This window comes from Panthera uncia, chromosome B4 (genome assembly GCF_023721935.1).
Source record: "Panthera uncia isolate 11264 chromosome B4, Puncia_PCG_1.0, whole genome shotgun sequence".
NCBI classification, from domain to species: Eukaryota; Metazoa; Chordata; class Mammalia; order Carnivora; family Felidae; genus Panthera; species Panthera uncia.
The window spans coordinates 44289466-44304157 of record NC_064809.1 but is presented as its reverse complement, the minus strand read 5'-3'; the positions used below and the strand labels follow the sequence as shown (position 1 = coordinate 44304157).

Genomic DNA, 14692 nt, shown 5'->3' with positions numbered 1-14692 from the left:
ATCTGATTGCCACCCAGTGTCCTTTTGTTTTTTTTATTAAAAAAAATTTTTTTTTAACATTTATTTATTTTTGAGACAGAGAGAGACAGAGCGTGAGCCAGGGAGGGGCAGAGAGAGGGAGACACAGAATCGGAAACAGGCTCCAGGCTCTGAGCTGTCAGCCCAGAGCCCGAGGCGGGGCTCGAACTCACGGACCGCGAGATCATGACCTGAGCCTAAGTCGGACGCTTAACCGACCGAGCCACCCAGGCGCCCCCTCAGTGTCCTTTTGAAGTGAGAACGTTCCAGAGTCGGGCCTGACCTTTGAGAGCTGCCAAATAATAAAGTGTTCCCTGAAATTTCTTCCAGGAAGAGCAATTCACTCAGCCTCTGGGAAACTATCAGGCTAGCCTCTGGGAATGAGAGGGCAAAGCAAGGATAAAAGGTCTTTTGCCTTTTTATTCTACTTTTTGATGTTAGAACTTTCTGCCGGGGGTGGTATTGGGCTCTGAGTGGGACCAGAAGTGGGCCAAAGGGAGGGCTGTAGCTTAGGTGGAGAGGAGAACTCAGGCTGGGCTTTTCTGGAAGTCTGACTGTGAATCTATATTTTTATTTTATTTTGCTGTTGTGGGACATCTTTGGCATATCATTCAAGTGGTTTAGAACAGTGGTTCTCAAAGTGTGATCTGGGGACCCCTCAGGGTTCCCAAGCACTTTTCAGAGTGTCAATGAAGTCAAACCTCTTTTCATAGCAATATTAAGAGGTTATCTACTATTTCAGCCTCATTCGTTCATAAGTATACAGTGGGATTTTCTAGAAGCTACACAACGTGTGATATTGCAGCAGGCGTGAGAATCCAGCCATCTTCTATGAAGCCAGACATTAGAGACTTACAAAAATGTAAGACAATGCCACTTCTCTCACTACTTTCTGGAAGATATATTCATAAATATATATTTATGCTAACATCAGCTTAGCTTATTACTTTTCAGTAAGTTAAGTGTTTTTGAAATTCTCAGTTTTAGTTTCCAATATGGTAAATATAGACAGGATCCACATGAGCGAAGCTCTTTGGGGTCTTCAATAATTCTTAACAACTGAAAGCAGTCCTGAGACCAAAATGAGAACTGAGGGGTTGGAAGGAGCTACGTGCCCAACAGAGCTTCATTCTCCAAAACTGCACCGTGTGAATTAATGGTTCAAATACAATGGAGTCAGGGTTTGCCAAGAAGAGCTTCAGTCTCTCCAGGAAGTTACTTAAACTTCCTAAGGAGACTCCATGAGTGTGCTCGAAAAGGGCCCTTCAGTTTGATCCTGGAAAGAGTCACCTTTTCATCCTTCAATCAAGCATAACAAAGAACTGTCTGGTCTACTTGTGTATGCTGTTTCTCCTCCCTCGTGGATCAGGGAAGGAATAGCTCAGTTCCCTTGGAGAAGGTCCAGAGCCTCTGGGCATGACTATTGGCTCCGTCTTCCAGGTGGCTCCTTTGCAAAGTCTAGTTCTGAAGAATGGTAGCTGGCTTCCTTGAACTCTGGGGAAGTCCTTTCTCAAGCAGTCTCTCGTGTAGGACACCAAGAAAGAAGTACGGGCACTGGCAGAATTAGAGATGGGCATCCAAGAGCTTTTTTTCCCTTGGGTTTTAAGTTTTACAATTTTACGTGGCAAAAGGAAGTGGCATCATGAAATCATAATGTGTAGTATGGGGCGCCTGGGTGGCTCAGTCGGTGAAGAGTCCAACTTCGGCCCAGGTCATGATCTCCCGGCTGGTGGGTTCGAGCCCCGCGTTGGGCTCTGCGCTGACAGCTCAGAGCCTGGAGCCTGCTTCCGATTCTGCATCTCCCTCTCTTGCTCTGCCCCTCCCCTGTTCATGCTGTCTCTCTCTCAAGAATAAATAATAAAAAAAAAAATAAAAAAAAATAATGTATAGTATGCTACTGCTCTATGATCCTGAGAATAAAACACAGCCACTAAAGAATTTAAGGTTTTGTTTTTGGCTCTTAACTCTACCCAGAAGTAATGCCTATCAAAAACAGTCCTTGGATACAGAAGGTGCCCCCCCCTCCCGTCTTTCCAACGACCTTGACAAAACACATATCTGGAATCACAGTGAAATGGCAGTGGGCGTGAGGACGGCTTAGCAAAATCTCAACTTTTGAACCGGTAAAAAAACCTTAATGTTTACTTCCTATCGTCAGCGGTGTCGCCTTTGAACAGAAACAGCACAGCGATCAGTCATCTGTTATTGGGAATTTTTCCCCTTCCTCTCTTTCACAGGAGCAGCACGGGCACAGCCAGGCCCGGCGGGGGGCGGGGGGGGTGCAAATAGGGGGCTCCAGTCAAGCTTGGCCTAGGAAAGAGCCTGGCGGTAGATGGGCCACGGAGCAGAAGACAGTCAGAAACAGGAAAAACGATGCGGTAGCTTATTGGAAGTGCGTGCGCCAAGGCAAATACAGAACCGAATCCCACTGGGGAGGGGAAATGAGAGTGAAACGCTGAAGTGCCTGCAGAGGAGTCACTGAACCGGAGGGAGGTGGGGGGAATGGGGGTGGGGGGACACCAAGTAGTAATTTGAGGTTCTTTATATTCTATGGAAGAAAATACTCATGAGTAATCTTTTCCCTAAATACAAGAGGAGTCACACACTCCAACCAGCCCTTCTGGTGAAAGGCAACAGTTTCTCTTTTCACTTCCCATTAATCTCTCCCACAGCCCCGGTCCCCCGAAGCAAGCACAGTTACCACGGAAACCCCCTCGTGGGGAACCGGCATGAAGGCCCGGGGCTGCGTGCAAAAGGGACCCATCAGGTCACTGTCAGTCCAGGGAATACCAGGCGATCCTAGCAGTTTTACAGAAGTGACCCTGACAGACCCAGCTACCTGCTTGAGGCCCCCGAGGAAACCGGTCAGGGTGTAAGGACAAGGTGGACACGTAGACCAAGCTGGAGAGAGGCTTGATAAACTTCGGTGTTCAAAGTCAAGTCCTACTGCTTTTTCTTTTTTCATTCTCTAGAGTAACTGGGAAAAAAGAAGCCCCCTTTCCTCCAACCTAACAGCCCTACGGCCTGGGAGTTACAGTGTCTAAATGGAATAGAGCCTTGGACCCAGAGGCAACTCTGTCTAATCAGGACCATTTAATTTACTTAACAGTCATCTATTAGGCACGTCTATCATCTCGCACTATTGTAAGCACTTTGTAAATATTAGCTCATTTAATTGCATGCTCACAGCAAAACCATGACATAGGGGTTCAGATCGGGGAACTCGGGCTCAGTGCACTTAAGGGATGTGCCCAAGGTCCTACGGCCATGGAAACAAGAGGGGCCGAGAGGGGCAGATTTGAACCCAGGCAGTCTGGCTTCAGGGTGTGTGTTCTTATCCATCACAGTACACTTACGCATGCAGTTCCCACCCAGAGTCAGAATTCGGATTGATTTTCAGCGTCTATTAGGGATGCAGAAAAGACTGGGTGAATTGAATCCTCCCCATCCAAGACTTTGATCGTTGGAGGCTTTCTCAAGTTATCAACAGACTAAAAATAGAGCCAAAAAATCTGTATATCCTTGGAGAAGTAGATTTATAAATGGGAAGAGGAGGGAGGTGTAGGTGGCGCTCCGCTTTGAACACATCCAGGAATAAAGTGCCGCCCTCGCTGGCTACTTGCCCGCGGGCACTCAATGCTCATAGGCACTGGTCTTGAGACGTCATGTGGCTCACAGCTGCTAATGTAACAGAAGCCGTATGGGCGAGATGAGGGAGAACGTATAACGCGGAACCGGCCTCACAGTTATCTCTTGCAACTTTAACTCAACAAAATCGAATAATATAGCAGTTAATGATGAGTGAAAGGAAGAGAGACCATTTTTCTGCGCCTATGTTCTACTACTCCCCGTGCACATAATAAGCCTACTAAGACCTGCATTAAAAAAAAAAAAAGTTGGATTTATTTTTGAGAGAGAGAGTGTGAGCAGGGAAGGGGCGGGGAGAGAGGGGGACAGAGGATCCAAAGAGGGCTCTACGCTGACAGCAGCGAGCCTGATGAGGGGCTCGAACTCACAAACCGTGAGATGATGACCTGAGCAAAGTCGGACGCTCAACCGACTGAGCCACCCAGGCGCCCCAAGACCTGCCATTTTTAAAAAAATTTTTTTTAATGTTTATTTATTTTTGAGACAGAGAGAGACAGAACATGAATGGGGGAGGGGCAGAGAGAGAGGGAGACACAGAATCGGAAGCAGGCTCCAGGCTCTGAGCCATCAGCCCAGAGCCCGACGCGGGGCTCGAACTCATGGACCGCGAGATCGTGACCTGAGCCGAAGTCGGACGCTTAACCGACTGAGCCACCCAGGCGCCCCAAGACCTGCCATTTTTAACGTCAATTCACTTCAGAGTATATTTGAGAAGCATTTTATACAGAAGAGATGAACCGCTATTATTAAGAAAATTCCGAAGCATTCCACTGCAGTTTTTTTTCCCCAAGTGGGTCAAGTGAAGTTCATGGTGTACCCTTCAACGCCCTGAATTTCCTTCTAATATTTCTTCGAGTCCACGTTCAAGGGGGCAGCGACTTTCACCAGCACATTGTTAAGCCTCATTTCAAGGTCTCTCAGCTAATGTTTAAATGAACGATAAAAAGTGGGCTAGGAGTCAGGAGCCCGGATTTTACCACCAGAACTGCCATTAGCTAACAGGTGATTTGGGGCATTTTCTCCCGGGCTCGACAACTTCATTCTGTAAAATGAGGCGCCTAGACGATGGGGTCTCTATTCCTTTCCGGGTTGCACACTGGGAACATAGTCCCGCTTCATCTGAATCCTAAAAACCCAATCATATAAACAGCCAGGACCTTTTTACCACCAAACTACCGCCTGCTCACAACGATGACCCCAAGATTTTGTAACTTCCTGAATGACCTTCTGGGTCTTGGAAAACAGATTACATTATTTTAAATAGAGGGCAGTGCCTAAGAGTGTTTTATCATATTCCAATTCTTGAAAAAGCTATAAGCCGGCCAAGGCAATAATACACATAACATTCTGACAAGGTGCTTTCACATGTATGACCTCATGTAATTCTCACAAAAGCTCTGTGAAATCCGTCTTGCTCCCATTTCAGTTTTAACAGATGAGGAGGAGAACAGGGGGCTCGGAGTCAGGAGATGATTGTACCGGCTCGAACAATACTCAGTTCAGGCTCTGGTGCTACAAAATACAGTCATCAAAAACATCCTTTGTCCCAACCTTGCCGTGTACACGGGATTTTGATACAGACGCTATGGCTTATGGGATAGACTGGTAAAAGAGAAGACGACACCCCAGAGATGATCTAGTCCAACTCCCACCCATCTCACTCACGGGGAAACTGAAGCTGGGAAAAGTTAAGAGGCTGCACCGCGAGCGAGCCGCCCCACGTTCCCTGCTTCCAGCATCTCATGCTGTGTCGTAACTCGATTCAATGACACAGAACAATTCTGTAAACCCCCGACATGAATGAGGAAAATGATCACTTCCTTGCTTAGTCATCCTGACTTCAGATTAAACGTCCTTAATTGGTCCAAACGTAATTTCTCAATTGCAGTTTTTAGGCCCTCCCCAACCCACCTGCCTCCTCCAGAGATCATATTTAGCTCCCATGCCTAAACATCATACCAGGAGCAGGGCCAGAACTTTCTTCCTCTGGACAATAGACTTCTATTGTTCATAGTCGCTAAGTTATTGGGCATTTAGACTGAATATTTTCTGCAAAGATTCTTATTCTCATTTTATAGACGAGCAAAAAATGTAGCACGCATAATGGGACATGGTGGCACTTGGATCCAAACCCAGGTGGTCTGGTTCCACAGTTCCCAACTCTGTTTTTTTATTTCAGTTTTATTCATTTATCTTGAGGGAGAGAGAAAACACGAGTGGAGGAGGGGCAGAGAGAAGAGAGAGAATCCCAAGCAGGCTCCGCACTGTCAGCACAAAGCCTGATGCGAGGCTCGAACCCAGGAACCCATGAGATCATGACCTGAGCCGAACTCAGACGCTTAAGTGGCTGAGCCACCGGGCGCCCCCAACAGTCCCAACTCTTAAAACCCTGCCATACTGCTTCTCGAGAACCTCATAATGACAGCAAATACTTACAAGAACTTACTGTGTCCCAGGTACTGTCCCCAGTGCTCTCTGTACAGAACTCATATAATCCCCACAACAATACTGTATGACAGAAACCATCACCATCCCTCCTTAGAGAAGAAAACTGGAGCACAGGGAAGTTAAGTGACCCGGCCAAAGTCACACAGCTAGGATAACGGACAAGCCAGCCGGCTTGGCCCAAAGTCTGTATTATTAACCACCTATACGTCTCTGTCTAGGCTTATCTGGTGTTTTGGCAGAACATCAAATTAAATTCGTGACCGAAAAAAGAGAGGGAGAAGGGCGTCAATGGCCGTATGAATCGTCACAGTGGATACGCACGCAGGCACCGAGCGCCAGCACTGAAACTATTCCCCAGCTGTGTGACCTCAGGCAAGTTACTCGACCTCTCTGTGTCTCACTTGACTCAAATGAAAAAAAGGGGACAGTCTGCAGGCTGTGAGTAAGTACCAGTGGATCACAGACGATGTGCTTATCAAATGTGAAGATGCCATAAAGCTAGTATACAGTAAGATTATGTAAGTGGTAACAATAAAACACGCAGAGGACAGTATGTGGAACGTAGCAAGCATTTAATAAGTATTAGCTACTGTTACTACGGTTACCATTTTCAGTTGCCCTACCCTGCACACACAGAGCTGGTGTTTGGAACCCAACTGGAGGAATGTACTTGAATCAATATTAGATTTCATCTTGTTATTTTTTTTGCCATCATTCCCAGCCTGCTGCAGTCTTTCCGGATTTGGTTCTATTTCTAGTAACAACCACGCTTTACAGCTTCATGTCTTCTGTGGCTTTGATAAGCATCTGTCACCGCAACAGGCTCCTGACAAAATGCGGATTAGGTGAGGGCTGAGGTGGGAGCACTCTGGTGATGTAACAGTCACCTCCTTCCGGATGGATGCTGATCAAGTTATCAGCTCCTTTGGGGTGCAAGGGTTCAATGATCAGTCCATTTAAATACTCTGGTAGCCGGACTATAGTTTTCAAGCTCAGCCAAAACGGCACCCGTCTAAAATTCAATGAAATGCTTTCTTCGTGTCCATGAATAAGTAACCACGACCTTATCGAAGAGGATAGAGGAAGCAGAGAAGGAGCAAATGCTGGGCTCTGAAGGGACAACTTTTTCCTATGTGCTCACAACATCTGCGTTTCAAACCCTGTCCCGAATTCCACCTGGAGGTTAGATCACGCCAGCTGTTTTTAGTCTGTACGGACACTCTCTTCTCCTTTTCGATTGTGAATATCAGGTAAACGGTGGCTCACAGTCTTTCTTTCAGTCCCTCTTCCATTCCCTACAACCCTCAGGGATCGCTGTCAGTGGCCTAACTCTCACCCTTGTAAGTTCTGTATTCTCATTTGTCATTTGGGCCAAGAGCAGTGAATTTATTTAGAACAACTTAGACTCGTTTTTACATCAATTCTCCCATGAGGCTTTAATTCCCTTATGCCGATGTTTGTACTACCTGTTTCGGTCTGACAACCATCCTCCCTGATGGCAGAGAGGGAAGAAAGAGAGAAGTTGCACGGTTTTCTCTTTGCCACTTGTTCATGTCACTCTATCCAACCAAATCAGCATGCTGATACCATGCTTATTCTTATTTATTTATTTATTTATTTTTAAATTATATTTTAATGTTTTATATTTGAGAGAGAGAGAGAGAGAGACAGAGTGCGAGCAGGAGAGGGGCACAGAGATAGAGACAGAATCTGAAGCAGGCTCCAGGCTCTGAGCTGCCAGCACAGAGCCCGATGCGGGGCTCGAACTCATGAACACTGAGATCATGACCGGAGCCGAAGTCGGACGCTCAAGCGACTGAGCCACCCAGACGCCCCAACAATCAGGTAATTCTTATAAAGAGTATCTATTTGTATGAAAAAATGCCAAATAGCATATGTACGTAGGTATGATAATCCCAAGCAATGCACAGAATAACATTACCATGAAATATAAAAATATTAATGGCAACTGTCACTCAGAATTACAGGTGATGCTTACCATCTCCTTTTTTTTTTTTTAACATTTATTTATTATTTTAATTTATTTTTGAGACAGAGTGTGAGCAGGGGAAGGGGCAGAGAGAGAGGGAGGCAGAGAATCGAAAGCGGGCTCTGAACTGTCAGCACGGAGCCCGATGCGGGGCTCAAACTCAGGAACCACGAGATCATGACCTGAGCCACAGTTGGACACTTAACCGACCGAGCCAGCCAGGTGCCTCTCCTTTCCATTTTTTATTTCCCACTTCTCTCTATTCAGCATGCATTACCTTTATATTTTAAAAAGCCCATGTAAAATTTGAGCTCCTCAGAGAATGTCCCCAATACAGCCTCTTCAGCTTCCCCAGTTACCCTCCTGCCCACTCGTCTCAGCGAGCGCCCTGCACGCGCGATCTGCCTTCGGAAGTTCATTTTCTTTTTCTTTTTTTTTTTTTTTTGGAAGTTCATTTTCAAAAGCGCTCTGACTCTTCTGACTTGTGCATGAGCACTGTGGACCGTGGGACCATAGGCACTTCTCCTCTAAACTTCTGAAAGCACAACTGACCATGTCTTTCATTTCTCTTTCCCAATTGTAAGATGATGTATTCTCACCAGCGCGTCCCTGTATCATTTCTACTCTGCCGACCGATGCCTCCTTGTTTGTCAGACCCGAGTCCAAATTTGCAGGGCCCCTCATTGTTCCTTCTAAGAGATGAAACTGCTAACTGCGAGGAGCGTCTGTTAAGAGTCAAAACGTGCAAGCACGGAGCTGACACAGGTTTCTCAGCGCTTCTCCCGTCACGCCTGGCACACGGCGGTCCCCCCCGTGATGCCAGACTGCACCAAGATCCCCGGTCCGCCGCCGGGCCAGCGCTGCAGCCTGTGACTGTCACCCCTCTCCCAGCCAATGCCATGCTCATCGGGTAGGATGCTTCAGATCTGGGTGGTACTTTACTAATACCACATGCTGCTGCGCCCAGATCAGCCCCACAACTGTTCTGTGAGGGAGCTAAGGCTGGTGCAACTGTCCTTGCTGAAGGAACGGAAGCTCAGAGAGGTAAAGGGACTGTCCCAAGGTCACAATGCACCTGGGACCAGAACCACAGCCCCAGGTCAGTCTAGTGAACTTTGGCCGGGTCAAAGGATGCAATGGATATAAAAGTGTCCCCGGTACTCTGAAACGCATGGTGACGACGCAAGGGAATTAGGAGTAATAAACCATGAACTCAACTTCTCATGGCAGGTCTGGTTTAGCTGTGGATCCAGAAGTCTGAGCAGACCCCAGAGACCCCCTGTGCCTTCTGCAAAGGGGGTCGCGGTGGGCAGGCTTTACCTTAGGATAACTAAACCCTCCAAAGTCAAACCGAGTATCATCGGAGACCTCCAAGCTGCTTCCCAGCACACCTTCCGGGAGCATCCCCCCCACAGCCAGTCCTCCAGTCTCCACCCTGGGCCTGGTCTCCGAGGTAACTCCCACAAGCCAGGTATTCCCATTTCTCTGGGTCTGCCTCTGACCTTGGATTTGCTATTTGATCAAAACTGCTTCCAGCACACAAATTCTGTCACTAGGGAATTAGAAGTTCCAAAACATTTCCTATTTTTGTCCTCAAGGTTAGCCTGTTTCTCGGCACTCGGCTCCCAAGTAGAGGTTAGAAGGGTCCACCTACATCTTTTGGCCCCGATCCCCAAAGCAAGAAGACTATATGTTCAAGTTCAGATCCAGAGTCCTATTCGATTCCCTCAAAAAATTTCTTCGTGTAGGGGCGCCCGGGTAGCTCAGGTGGTTAAGCGTCCGACTTCGGCTCAGTCCATGAGCCGCGGGTTTGTGAGTTCAAGCCCCACGTCCGGCTCTGTGCTGACAGCTCGGAGCCTGGAGTCTGCTTCGGATTCTGTGCCTTCTTCTCTCGCTGCCCCTCCCCTACTCATGCTCTGTCTCTCTCTCTCAAAAACAAACACTAAAAAAAAAAATTAAAAGAAAAATTTTTTTCTTATAAACTTCACTTTGTGGATTTTTCTGGCTTTCACTCAGTTTTATCCACAAAAGGGTTTTTAGCAGCAAACCTGTTGACAGCAAAGCTGGCCCAGCGCCTGCCATTCACCCTCGCAAACATGACATAAGAGTCCTTCCCATTTCCGCTTTGGGGCAGCAAGCCCAATGTGGTGAGAGGCATGTAATATTTTAGATAAAAACTTTGGTTTTGGACTCAGTCCTGAGTTCAAATACTGGTCCTACCGCCTAGTGGGCTCAGTGCTTTGGGGCAATTTACAGCTCTGAACCTCAGTTTCCCCAGCAGTAAAATGAGGCCAAGAATAGCACTTATCTCCTTGGGCAAATTTAAGTATGACATGAGGTAACCCTTATAAAGACTTCCCACCACGTCTGGTACACGGGAAGTGCACAGTGCGTTTTGGGGGACTGGGTAGGACAGAGGCTGGACGGCAGATTGACCGTACTTTGCCACATGTCTCCAGGAGACTGGAATCCTTCCTGCAGCTCCCTGGGGCCTCAGGAACTTGAGCAGGGGTTCTTGCAGGCTGTGAAGGCTCTGTCAGGAGCTTTGGGGCCCGCACAGGGCTTTGAGGAGGGGGCCGGCATCATCAGTGTGCTTGTAGGTTGGGAAAATGGCTCAGGAGGCGATGGAGAGAAAGGACGGGAGCAGATGAGAGGCTGGAGGAAGAAAGGTCAGATTTGGAGCCCATTTGGGTCCTGGACTAGGGTGAGGCAACTGAAATGCTCACTTCGGGTGGAAATTGTTTACATTTTCACGATGAACAAAACAGCAACATTTTGACTGAAGCCATATTGAGAAGAGACATGATGAGGGTGTAGCAGTGCCAATGGAGAGGGGTTCTTAAGTTTCGGAGATAATGGACCCCTCTGAGAATTCAGGGAGACCCACGGACCCTCTTGCCGAATGCACAGGCACACGCACACGCACAGAAATATTTGGCTCTAATTTCAAAGTTTATAGACCTTGTCTATAAATGTCTATGTAGCGACCCCTGGAGAATCAGGCTAGTAATTTTGAGCCTCACGTATGCCAATGGGCCTGCCGACAGGTACTCGCAATTTTGGTAAGCAGCAATTTAGGCGCGAGAAGAGAAGACACACATTCGTCTGTCCTGGTATTTTGGGGAGGAAAAGAGAAGAGAGGCAGGAAGGGTGCCCTTGCCACACTGAGAAGCGGGGGGGGGGGGGGCAGCAATGAAATGACACAGGCAACTGTGGGGGTCACTTCTTTATAAAATGCACACACCTGACCTTAAATATGGAATGTCCCTTCCTCGGGTATTTTAGGAATCGTAGCTAACACACGGCAAGTTTGTATTCAGACTGGTGAAGGTTAAGCACTGCAAATTATTTTAATTTATGAACAGCGAGGCAGCTGGGATAGGAGAGATACCACTGAAGGAGAGATGTGATTGAACTTCTAAAAGAAAGAGGCAAGTAAGGGCAGCATGTCTCCTACCACAGGGCAGAAAGAAATTCTTTCTATTATTATTATGATTATTATTTTAAGCTTATTTATTTGGGGGGGGGGCACAGAGAAAGTTGTAAGCCTAAGCAGCTGTTCACTGTCAGCTCAGAGCCTGGTGAGGGGCTCGAAATCATGAACCGCGAGATCCTGACCTGAGCTGAAATCAAGAGCCAGCCGCTTAACTGACTGAGCCACTCGGGTGCCCCTAGAAAACACTTTATTTTCAATTTTATTGACATCTATGCACACAAAGAAGTCCATTTTGAAGAGGAAAAAAATGTCGGAAAATAGATATTAAAAGTTGAAATGCTCCTTAAATAGATTAGGGGGCAGACTGGGAAATTGCCAGGAAAAGCAGGCGCAAGAAGATTTTCTAATCGTCAGTGGAAACACAGGGGTGCGGAGAAAAGAGGGATCCCTTTGGCTCTGCATGATCCACAAAACACAGAAGATCTACTACGGGTGTCTGAATAAAGAAGAACGAATATCCTTTTCTCCCCCTCTGGCTCTTTTAAACCACACAGGATCGTCTCTTGTGCGGGCCACAGTCCACAGAACATTCCTTTGCGAAGCATAACAAGGGCTGAACTCATTCTCATTCTGGACAGGGCCTGATCTGCCCAGTCACTGGCATGGGAGAGGCTTTCCTTTGTGTGGTTCAGCTGCGCCTGGTCCCTTCCCTCCAGGGTTCTCTTTATTCCAGGCAAACTTAAACAAGCGGGCTGCCTTTTCTCAGGATGGAGACAGTCCCTATTATCGCTGAGTCCTGTGGGGTGAACAGGAGGGGGGGGGGGGGGGGGGGGGGGGGGGGAGCAGAGAGGGAGGGGCTGGCGAAAGGGAGCCTGACAGAAGCGTTTAACTTTTACAATGTTAACTCCGCAGGCCTTGGAAGACACAACCACGGCCCAAAAGGCAGATGTGACCAGGGTTCAAGCAACCTACCACCCTTACAAAACGATGCTTTTCTGGAAAATATCTTCTTTTAAGGAGAATTCTCCCTCTCCCTCCCCCTTTCTTCCATCACCTCCTTCCCTGACTCTTAGGAGAGGGATTCCGAGCATTTCCAAGGCCCCATCAGTTGCCTTTTGGTGCCCAATCATCGCTCCTTCTCCAGGCTGCCTGAGCTGAAGCTGAATCAGCATTAGGAGGGGCAAACGGGGCAACAGAGGCCGGGTGAAACCATTTCAACAGATTTGTGGACGCCTCATGAAACGAAACAAAAAATCAGACTTGTAAAAGCAGCTTCTACTTAAAGATAACTAGCATTTGTGTGTGTGTGTGTGTGTGTGTGTGTGTGTGTGTGTGTGTGTGTGTGTGTCTTCTCTGCCTCGTCGCTTCTGTGTGGAGGAAATTCACAGGCAAATGGCTTTTGTAGATTTAGCCACTAAAAAAGTTGTAATCTTTCTTTCTCACCAGTTAAACTCCCTGGTATCTGAGTTGCGAAGGTTACTAATCCCCTGGTTTCAGGGCCTAAGATGGTTGCTGGGGAGTCAGGAAGACGAAAAAAACAAAAACAAAAACCAACAAACAACAACAAAAAAAACAAAGCAAAAGCAACCCATGCCGCCTTCCAGAACCGCAGAAACATTCCGTGGCCAAAAGGATACTCTCTCTTGCTGCCAAGTATCCTTCTCTTTGGCTCTGTTGTCTAGTCTGCAGTTTTATTCACTCCTTTGGATGGAGGCACGAAGACGTCTGTGGAAGGGGAGGCTGGTAGAGGGAATACACTAAATCAATATAATCCGTTCACACCTTAGCTTTGCTAGGCAGTCAGATGAGCGTGTCAGAGGAAGGAGTGAGAGGACCCTCAAGTTTGAAGGATAGTGGGGGTCTGAAGCAGCCAGGAGGCAGAATGTTATAGGTGCCTGAGGGAAGGAAATTTTGTTCACTTTTACCTACAGATGTTTCTGACGTATGATTCTTTTTTTTTTTTTTTTTAATTTTCATGTAGTTGAGAGAGAGAGAGAGAGTGCACCTGAGTATAGGAGGGGCAGAGACAGAGGGAGACAGAGAATCCCAAGCAGGCTCTGTGTCATCAGAGCGGAGCCCCGGGCAGGGCTTGAACTCACAAACCGTGAGATCATGACCTGAGCGGAGAGCAAGAGTCAGACGCGTAACTGACTCAGCCACCCAGGCACCCCCCGTACGACTCCTTCAAAGGAGCTTTTACTTCTGCACTGGGAACGGTGTGAGTGTTTATAATACAGACGTTGAGTGCCCTGAGTTCTGGAGACAGACAGGGCTATGTCTGTTTTTTAACTTTGACTCAAGAGTCTGCAAAACAGCTGCCCATCACTGACAGCCCAAGGAAAGTTCATTCACACAGCGCACAAACGCTTCCCCGAGGCCGGGGCAGAGCGTGAGCCAGGTGAGGCCTCCAGGTGGTCGGCAGGCTGACCTCCCTATTGTCCTGCTATTTATAAAGCATGCCGTCTACTTTGGTTTCTTGGCAAGAACTGCTAATCTGCTGGAAACATGAAATTTTGCCTTTAGCGACTTGATTATAAAATAAAAATCAAATCCTGTTTCCGTCACCTACTAGCACAGCAGCTGTAGGGGGTTCAATGGTGGCCCCTGCCCCCAAAAGATATGTCCATGTCATAATCCCTGGAACCTGTCAATGTGACCTTATTTATTTATTTATTAAAAAAAAAAGATCTTTGCAGATGTAATTGAGGTCGAAATCTCGAGATGAGATCATCCTGGATTATTCAGGCGGGACCTATATCTAATGACAAGTGTCCTTATGAAGGAACACAGGGGAGGGACAGAAGAACAAAAGAGGGCCATGTGAAGACAGGCAGAGACCGGAATTATGCAAACCTCTGGTTTCCCTCCTGACAGGCTTCTATTATCCACATACTGAAATTCCCTTGCCTCTCTCCAATAGTTGTCACTTTCTCTTGAATCTTCAAAAGTCGCTTACTTCGCTTTCATTTCAAACAATTTCCAGTGTTTCACCTTCTGTTTCTCTTCAACATGGCCGTTTATGATATATTCATCTTGAATTCCTACTAGTTTGCTCTTCATTTCTGAAATGATTTTTCTTTCATTTTTAAATGTTTCCTGAGTTCTGGCATCTTAGTTCTAAGTTTTCCTAATTCTGGTTTATGTTGTCTACC

The 14692-nt window shown here is 47.1% G+C and overlaps 1 protein-coding gene across 3 annotated transcripts in view; it reads right to left on the bottom strand.

Annotated features, from left to right (window-relative positions):
• ETV6 (ETS variant transcription factor 6) overlaps positions 1-14692 on the bottom strand; it is a 251572-nt gene that overhangs the window by 53826 nt on the left and 183054 nt on the right. The gene's annotated exons all lie outside the window — the stretch shown is intronic.